The sequence below is a fragment of the Eriocheir sinensis genome, unplaced genomic scaffold, assembly GCF_024679095.1.
Source record: "Eriocheir sinensis breed Jianghai 21 unplaced genomic scaffold, ASM2467909v1 Scaffold679, whole genome shotgun sequence".
Classification (NCBI taxonomy): Eukaryota; Metazoa; Arthropoda; class Malacostraca; order Decapoda; family Varunidae; genus Eriocheir; species Eriocheir sinensis.
The window spans coordinates 144,530-154,128 of record NW_026112030.1 but is presented as its reverse complement, the minus strand read 5'-3'; the positions used below and the strand labels follow the sequence as shown (position 1 = coordinate 154,128).

Sequence of the window (9,599 nt, the reverse complement as noted above, 5' to 3'; positions counted from 1 at the left end):
GTCTTCCTCCTCCCACTTGAGTATGTGCTTATTTGATACAAAATACTTTGTTTGATTTTTGTAAATGTATTAGATAATGCTTTTGAAACATTTTCCTGGCATTCAACTCTGACATTATCCAATTCATTCCGTAATTTATTAATAATTTCCTGATACTTCTTGATTTCTTCACGATAATAATTTCTCTTTGGTAACTTTTGTCAGTCTTTTGTGAAGATCTTTGTTGTAGAATGACATGCGTTTAATGAACTGCAGCATCTTCTTATTTTTGGGTTCAGGTGATGTACATGTTTCTTGATAGTGGTGTTCTTCCTGTGAGAGGAGTGGCCTTGGATACACTTCACCAACTTCTTCAGGTGGAGCTGTAATGTTCAAGATACAATAGTTGATTGTATTATATTTACTGGTAAAATGCATGCATATATGATGTGATACCTACATAAGTAGTTTCACACAAATATTTTGATTAAGAAATATTAAACAAAAACATTTTACTAAGATTTCAATATCTATCTACCTATCTATCTATCTATCTATATCTCTCTATCTATCTATAGCTATCTATCTATCTATCTATATCTATGTACCTATCTATGTATCTATCTATCTATCTATCTATATCTATCTATCTATCTATCTATATATCTATATATCTATCTATATATATATATATATATATATATATATATATATATATATATATATATATATATATATATATATATATATATATATATATATATAGGGAATGAGTCATAACTGCATTTAAATAATTATTATTCATGTATAATAAGAGTAATCAGAGCATGTCTATTTTCCCGATACTATAGAGTAAAATGTACAACTGCAAAGAAAATAATAATAATAATACTGATCACATTACCAAATAATGCAAATTAATTTTATAAGAATAATAAGAAATATTTCAAATGTTTTGAATCTAAGTATTGATTCATTGCAAATAGTTAAAATCTATATTCATACTTAATTTATATTTTATATAAAAAAGTAGACTTATGTATTTACTATTACATGTTTTGACTTTTTTTTTTTAATACATGCACAGAATCAACTATTGCTCACCATTTCTTTTTTTCACACATGCTACTCTGTTTCCCACACACATCCTCCACCATAACATCTCACACCCACTCAAACACTCATGTCTTCCAGTGTATTATTACATTATTATATAACTTGAGGAAGATTTTTTCACACAAGCAATGTAAGGGCTTACTACTTACTCTTAGGTTGACTTGAAGGTCCAGCGGTGTGTGCAGTCAAAGCATCTTGGATGTGATGCTCTAGTAGGAGTTCTTCCTGTGGAGGGTGTGGCTGAGGGTGAACCTCAATGACTGTCTCACATGCTGTGATATATGGGATACATTAGCCATGTGTATTATCTTTTAGAAAGACAGATATGAACATTTGATATCACATTATTGAATTATGAAAAATAATTTAGCCAGAATTAAATAAATATATTAATAAACACAGAAACATATAAATGAAGATACACACACACACACACACACACACACACACACACACACACACACACACACACACACACACACACACACACACACACACACACACACAAACACACACACACCAAGGCTATATCCCTCCATATAGGAAGGGAAGCCAGAAATCAAGGTCATATTATAGAGGGCTTACTACTTACTCATAAGTTGACTTGAAGCTCCAGCAGTGTGTGCAGTCAAAGCATCTTGGATGTGATGCTCTGGTTCTTCCTGTGGAGGGTGTGGCTCACAAGCTGTAATATATAGGATACATTAGCCAACTTTATTATTTTTGCTACACACACACACACACACACACACACACACACACACACACACACACACCAAGGCTATCTCCCTCCATATAGGAAGGGAAGCCAGAAATCAAGGCCATATTATAGAGGGCTTACTACTTACTCATAAGTTGACTTGAAGCTCCAGCAGTGTGTGCAGTCAAAGCATCTTGGATGTGATGCTCTGGTTCTTCCTGTGGAGGGTGTGGCTCACAAGCTGTAATATATAGGATACATTAGCCAACTTTATTATTTTTGCTACACACACACACACACACATATATATATATATATATATATATATATATATATATATATATATATATATATATATATATATATATATATATATATATATATATATATATATATATATATAGAAAAACACACATGTGCGATTGATATCACATGCTTGCAAATATTTATATTATTAAATAATGGGAAAATATTTCTGCATACATTTAATCAATAAATAATATATGTGTGTGGATGTGTATATGTGTCAGTTGTGTGGGTGTGCATTTGTGTAAGTTACAGGGAATGTGTGTATTTGTTAACTTTATGAAAGGCATAGTGAATTTGTGAAATGGATTTTTCTTTCTAATGTGTTATGTATGGAACCTAATCTAACCTAATCTAATTCAAGTTGACATGACCTAACTTTACTTATTTCCTAACGTTGCTATCATGGTTCCTAGTCCTGTTTTCCTGTTCTAGTGTAAAGAAGCTACTTACATGTAAATAGTCACTATTTAAACACGTTTTGTATCTATCTATCTATCTATCTATCTATCTATCTATCTATCTATCTATCTATCTATATATATATATATATATATATATATATATATATATATATATATATATATATATATATATATATATATATATATATATATATAACTATCATATCACCTCTTTGACATCTCTCAAATGAAAATCTATTTAACTCTTTTAACCTATCCTACTCTGGATGTCTCAATGCTTGGATCATCCTTGTTGCTCTCCTCTGAATTGCTTCTAACATATTTACATCCTGACTATAATGTGGTGACCAAGCATGTATACAATAATCTAAATATAGAGCCCGAACATATGTATTATATAAACAACGGACTACCTCGTTACCTTTATAACTAACTCTTTAATTAAATCAGTTTATGATGGCATTCTACACATTAACAAAAAATAGCACCAATTACGCCTGAACCCTACAAAACAGCACCCCACCTTCATGCTAGTTTACTTGTTACACAGTAAAGGAACCAACTTACTTGTTAATGTGGGTAGTCCAAGTGTAGGCACTGCTCCTTTCTTGAACTTAATTTGACTTGGGGGCACTGGCAAACAAAACAACTCATATTTCAAGTGTCTTTCAAATGCATTACTTTCAAAATGACGGCTGCATACGTATCCAGATGACCGATTATTGTGTGTGCCACATAATTCAATCCATTTCTTTCTAAGATCTTTTTCTTTGGGTAATGAAAATAAATGAATATTTTTATCACCTTTCAGTCTTGCGGCATTGCACTTCTGCACTATACAAACTGTTGGCATCTTTATGTTATTTGTCTGCCTTAGCTACCCCTTTAATCAGAAAACGGAGCTTCGCTCTACACACTGGTGTTTGAGTGACTGACAGTTCTCGACCCGCAGAACCCTGCTCTCGATATTTTCGGTGACGTCATCATCTACTTGCGCGGTGGAGAGGTTTTCTGGCTCCCCCTCACCCCCCCGCTAAACTACCTTATAGTATTCCTTTTACCTTGAGTCAGGACGAGGCAACAACAGCAGCGAGCAGGGAGGGGCAGGAATCGGCGTCAGAGTGGTATTAGGGAGTGTTGTGTAGCTAATCTGTACGCAGTGTGCCAGTCAGTAAGAATAAAATATACTGTATCTTGGGTAGAGGTGTTGAGTTTGAATTATTAGTAAATTATAATAATAAAACATTATTCGAACGATATTTCAACTTTTCAGTGTTGCTGTTGTTTTTGCTGTTGTTGTTGTTATTTCTTTACGAGTACAAGCTGTATTGTTTTGTTGGTGTTGTTGTTGGTGTTGTTGTTTTCGAATGAGTATAAACTATGGTGGGGGGTTGTTTTGCTTTCCTTTTTCATTATAAACACACACACACACACACACACACACACACACACACACACACACACACACACACACACACACACACACACACACACACACACACACACACACACACACACACACACACACTCACTCTCTCTCTCTCTCTCTCTCTCTCTCTCCGATTCCTACGAAAATTCACATCTTCCCTTCTCTTCCTTTTCTTTCCCATCCCTTCTCCTCTCTTTTCTTCCCTTCCTTGCCCTTCCCTTCCCTTCTTTTTCTTTCCCTTCCCTTCCCTTCTTTTCCCCTCCCATTCCTTTCCTTCCCATCCCTTCCCTTCCCTTCCTCTCCCTTTCCCTCCCCTCCCTTCTCTTACCTTTTTTTTTGCAACCTCTCTCTTTGTCTTTCCCCCTCTTTATATGTTTCTTCTCTCTTCTCCTCCTCCTCTCTGCTTCTATTCCCCCTCTCTTCCCTTCCCCTTTGTCCCCTTCCTTTTACAACGCCACATGTCTGTCTGTTCCCTCCTTCTATATATCCTTGTCCTCTCCTGTTCCTCTTTTCTGATAGTTTCTTTTTCCTTCTCTCCTTTTCCCTATCCCCTCCTCTTCCCCTTCGCTAGTTTCCTTCCCTCTCTCTTCTAATACGACCTATCCACTGCTATTTACTTTGCTCCTCCTCTTTCTCCTATTCATCCTTTCTTCCTCCTCCTTGCTATCGTTCCCTTTCTCCTCCTCCTCCTCCTGCTCTTGCTTCGCCTCCCTCTCTACGTCCTATCTACACCTGGTTCCATCGTTTCACCATCAATATCTTCCTTCCTGTTCTAGTCTCCTCTGTCCTAGCTTGACCCCACCTCACCCCACCTCACCCAACTCACCTGTCACCTACCTGCCACACCCGCTCAGCTAACACATGGAGCAGCGCCTGTCATTCGCGAGCAACGTTGAGGCCGCGGAAGTACTAGGTGGTGTTAGGGGGAAGGCGAGGGAGCGAGGGTGAGGGTGAGGGCTTGCCTTTGTTTTGCTTGCCTGTTCGCTGGTGGGTGTTGTGTTCTTGTGTTTCATAGTCTTGGTTTGGTTTGGTTAGGCTGGCAGTAACACCACGCCCCCCCCCCCCCCCACACACACACACAAATAAAATACATAAATAAATACTCAGTGTAAAGTACTCACTATTCCTATTATTATCTTTATATTGTGAAAATCATTCTCACTGCCAAAATTATCCGTATACATATGTAATAATAATCTTATCATCCACAACTTATGTATATTTTCAACTTTCTCTTTGCAATTTTCACCTAATTAACAGTTTTAGTATTACCATTGTTCTTATTATTGTTGTAATGATTATTACAGACGCTCTCTCTCTCTCTCTCTCTCTCTCTCTCTCTCTCCACTTCCTATTCCTTTCTTTCTTATATACTTCTTTCTTCTCTTCTCACTCTGTCTCTCCTCCTCCACCTCTCTCTTTCACTCCATCTCTCCTTCGTCATCTCTCTTTTTCCCTTCCTATTCCTCCCTTTCTTAAATACTTTCTCCTCATCTTCTCACTTTTCCTTTCCTCCTCTACCTCTTTACCTCTCTTTCAATCTTTTTCCTTTCACTTTTTTTCTCTTCCTATTCCTCCCTTTCTTATATACTTTCTCCTCATCGTCTCACTTTTCCTTTCCTTCTCTATCCTTCACCTCTCTTTCAATCTCTCTCCTTTCACCCTTTTTCTCTTCCAATGTCTCCCTTCCGTATTCCTCGTTCTCAGTCTTTCTTTCCACTCTATCTCTTTCCCTCTTATTCTCTTTTCCCTCTAATCCTTCCCTCGTTTCTTTTCCTCCCTCCATCTTTCTCTCTCTAGGAATACCACTGCTTCTACCCTTCTTTCATTTCCTCCTTTAATCTTTCCCTTCCTAAGAACATGACTTTTTCAGTGAGTGTCGGAAGTCGGGGCGTGAACACTTCCGAAGGAGTAAAATATGTATTCTCTTTTTAATATACCTCTTTTCACCATCACCTTGCCCTTCCACGCTCCCTTCTAACCTGTCTTTCCCTCAGTCCATCCTCCCCCCTCTAAGAGTACGACCTTTTCAGCGAGTGTCGGGCCGTGAAGTGTGGGGGCGTGAACACTCTGAGGGACTAAAACATGTATTCTCTTTTTAATCTACCTCTTTTCACCATCATCTTGCCATTCCACGCTCCCTTCTAACCTGTCTTTCCCTCAGTCCATCCTCCCCCCTCTAAGAGTACGACCTTTTCAGCGAGTGTCGGGCCGTGCAGTGTGGGGGCGTAACACTCTGAGGGACTAGAGTGGAGCCTCGTACACCTGATGAGTCGCCGCCGCCCAGATGACACTTTCTTATCGCCCTCATCAGCCCGCGCCTCCGAGAAGGAAAGAGACAAAGGCGTATCACCGACGGGGCCAACAGGACACACACACACACACACACACACACACACACGGATATACATTATGAACTGGACAAAAGACAGGAAGTACTAAAGGAAACAAAAAGTAGGGAAAGAAGAAGGTAAGGAAGGAAGGAAGGAATAGAGGAAGGAAGATATTTTGAAAGGAAGCTGGGTAGAAAGATATGAGGGAAGGAAAAAAGAAATAAAGAAAGGGAGAAGAAAAAGAAAAAGGGAAGGAGTGAGAAAAGGAAGGAAAATGGAAAGAGGTTTTGTGAAAGGGAGCTGGGTGGGAAAGAAAGGAGGAAATACAAAAAGGAATAAATGAAGAAATAAAATGAGGAAATAAAAGAAGGAAGGAGAGGAAAGGAGAAGGAAAGCATGGAAGGAAGTAGTAGTAGTAGTAGTAGTAGTAGTAGGCAGCCAAGCAGACGGGCGGGGGAACAGGAGAGAGCAGAAGCAGTAGCAGGAGCAGGAGCAGGAAGGAGCAGGCAGGGAGGGAGGTCAGCCTTACTAATGAATGGTAACAATGCGAAAAAAAGGGAAGAAAAGAAGGAAAAAACTGCACCAAAGAATTTCACAAGAACACAACACGGCGAGTCTAAATGAGAAGGAAATGGTTTAAATAAAAGCAAACAGGCTTATAAAAACACTACACACACACACACACACACACACACACACACACACACACACACACACACACACACACACACACACGCAAGGAGGATTAATGAAAGAAAAAAAAAGAAAAAAAAAGACTAAAATAAAAAAGCAGACATCACGAAAGACAAAAGCAGAGAGAGAGAGAGAGAGAGAGAGAGAGAGAGAGAGAGAGAGAGAGAGAGAGAGAGAGAGAGAGAGAGAGAGAGAGAGAGAGAGAGAGAGAGAGAGAGAGAGAGAGAGAGAGAGAGAGAGATTTACAGAGAAAATCAGACCACACAGACCCCATGGTCCAGACTAGGTGGTCTGTCCTTAAACCTAAGTGATTTTACATTAATCAGATGGCTCCAAAACGTTGCTTTTCTACTTTAGTTAATATTAAGTTCAAGGAAGTGACGGTCGAGCTTGTTTTTAAAGGAGTCAATCGTGTTACACTGGACCACTGACGGTGGGAGCTTATTCCATTCTCGCACTACAACGTTGGTGAAGAAAAATTTGGTGCAGTCTGAATTTACTTGTCTACATTTGAGTTTTGTGCCATTGTTCCTCGTTCACAAAGTGTCATCGATCATAAACAATTTTGTTCTGTCTACATTCGTGAAACCAATAAGTATTTTAAAACATTCGATCAGTTTTCCTCGGAGGCGACGTTTCTCAAGAGAGAACATGTTAACATGTTGACAATTATTGAAACACACCTTTAGCGAGAAAAAAAAAATACTGTGACACGTCCTTTGTTTCTTCCCCTGGTCTCTACTTTTGCTATACGGTAAAAGAGACGCCGTAAGATCCGAAACAGAGCAGAAAGACAAGTAAAAAAGGCCCCTCAATGACGCCACCTCTGATACAAAAGGGACGGAGCCACGGAGGCCAAAAAAAGAGATGATCAGCCTCCTAAGATTAAGTGTTCTGAAATGTAGGCGAAGGAGTAGGTATGTATGTCTGCAGTCCCTTCCTTCTCCTTCCTTCCTACTAGAACATATATGCATACACTTTCCCAAATGCAAGTGTGATATAAAGAAAGGAACGATCAGTCTGGCATAGAATAGTTCCTCCCCTTCCAGCCCTTCAACTGAAATATATCTGCTGTCTCCTTTGTTGTAAAAAAATAAATAAATAAATAAATAAATAAATAAAAACATGTTCTCAATAGTAAAACTGAGTAAAATTTATTACTACTACTGAACTAAGGGCCCTTGCACTATCACCATCACTACTACCACTACTACTACAGCTACTACCACCACCAGTACCACCACTACTACTACTGCTACTACTACTACCAACATCACTACTATACATGCCCACGGAACAAATATGTGGTATGCAGCCCTCTCCCTTTCCCTCCTTCCCTGCTCCTCCCTCCATACCGACTCATATATGCACACAAATTCCCTTAAAAAGAATGTGTTTAAGATAGAACGTAAGGAACAATTGGAGTGGTATCTTTTTGTCCCTCCCCTTCCCCTTTCTGCTCTTCCCTTCCTCGCCCTTCCTACTCATTTTACAGCAAAGGAAGCAGCTCAGGGGCAAAAAACAAATGACAACAAAAAAGCCTCCTAATCATTGCTCCCATAAAAATCTAGTGTCAAAAAGAGACAGATAGAGCTCTTAAACAGATAGATACATTGATAGATAGACAGGTATATATAGATAATTCAACACCTTTAACAGCATGACAACGTGCCACCTCTCAGCACAGCCTCGCCTCGCCTCCCTCACTACCTACACATCTACACACCTTCCCAATAACACAAGCCGCCCTTCCTCAGCCCCGTCCCATAAGTCCTGCCGGCCGTGCGTCTTCCCGTCAGCCGCGTCTGCCCGCCGCCGCCCCTTGCATGCCAGACCTCGCCCAGACACCCGCCGAGCCAGCCGTCCACAACAACGTTTAAAGTGGCCTTCCCTTCACTCCTCGCCCACGCCACCTGCACCCCACTCAGCTACACCACTCGTCCTTCTCTTAGCCAAGCACCACAACTCATTCCTTACATTTCCCGATTAAATATGAAAGGAGGAACACCAATACTTAAAGCAGTCATTAATTTCCCTCCACTCCTAGACTACTCCACATCCCTCTTCTCTTCGACCACTCCATATCCACCCCAACAACTACTCCACCAGACTATATCGCCCCCCCTTCCACTCTTAGACAAGCACCCCAACTCATTCACACGACATTCATTACAATCCCCGACTAAATATGAAATGACGAACTTAAACTAGCCATTCCCTTTACTTCCTGACCACTCCACATCCACCACACATCCACCACAATTACTCCATCACACTATAACACTCGTTCCTCTATTAGTCAAGCACTCCAACTAATTCACGCGGCATTCATTACATTACCTGACTCTATAATAAATAAGGAACATCAACAATCAACGTCTCCTGCCTCTCTACCATCCATCACTGAAAATATCCTTATACCATCCTTTCCATAACGGTGACGGAGATGAACATCGCCCCCACGCGCAGCTATAGCATATACCCCCAACTTTACCTTTCCAATCCCTCCTGTTCACTGTCCAATCCGATGGGCCCTTTCTCTCCCACCACTACCGCTACTACTACTACCACTACCACCACTACTACTACTACTACTACTACTACCACCACCGTCACTA

At 39.8% G+C, this 9,599-nt stretch overlaps 1 long non-coding RNA gene across 1 annotated transcript; it reads right to left on the bottom strand.

Annotated features, from left to right (window-relative positions):
- Positions 1 to 278: 278 nt before the first annotated feature.
- On the bottom strand, positions 279 to 3,586 carry LOC126993812 (uncharacterized). The gene is made up of 5 exons (XR_007748295.1): positions 3,094 to 3,586; positions 1,944 to 2,036; positions 1,688 to 1,780; positions 1,245 to 1,367; positions 279 to 362 (listed from the first exon to the last, which is right to left on the bottom strand). It is a non-coding gene; the product is annotated as an uncharacterized LOC126993812 (long non-coding RNA).
- Between the last annotated feature and the right edge of the window lie 6,013 nt (positions 3,587 to 9,599).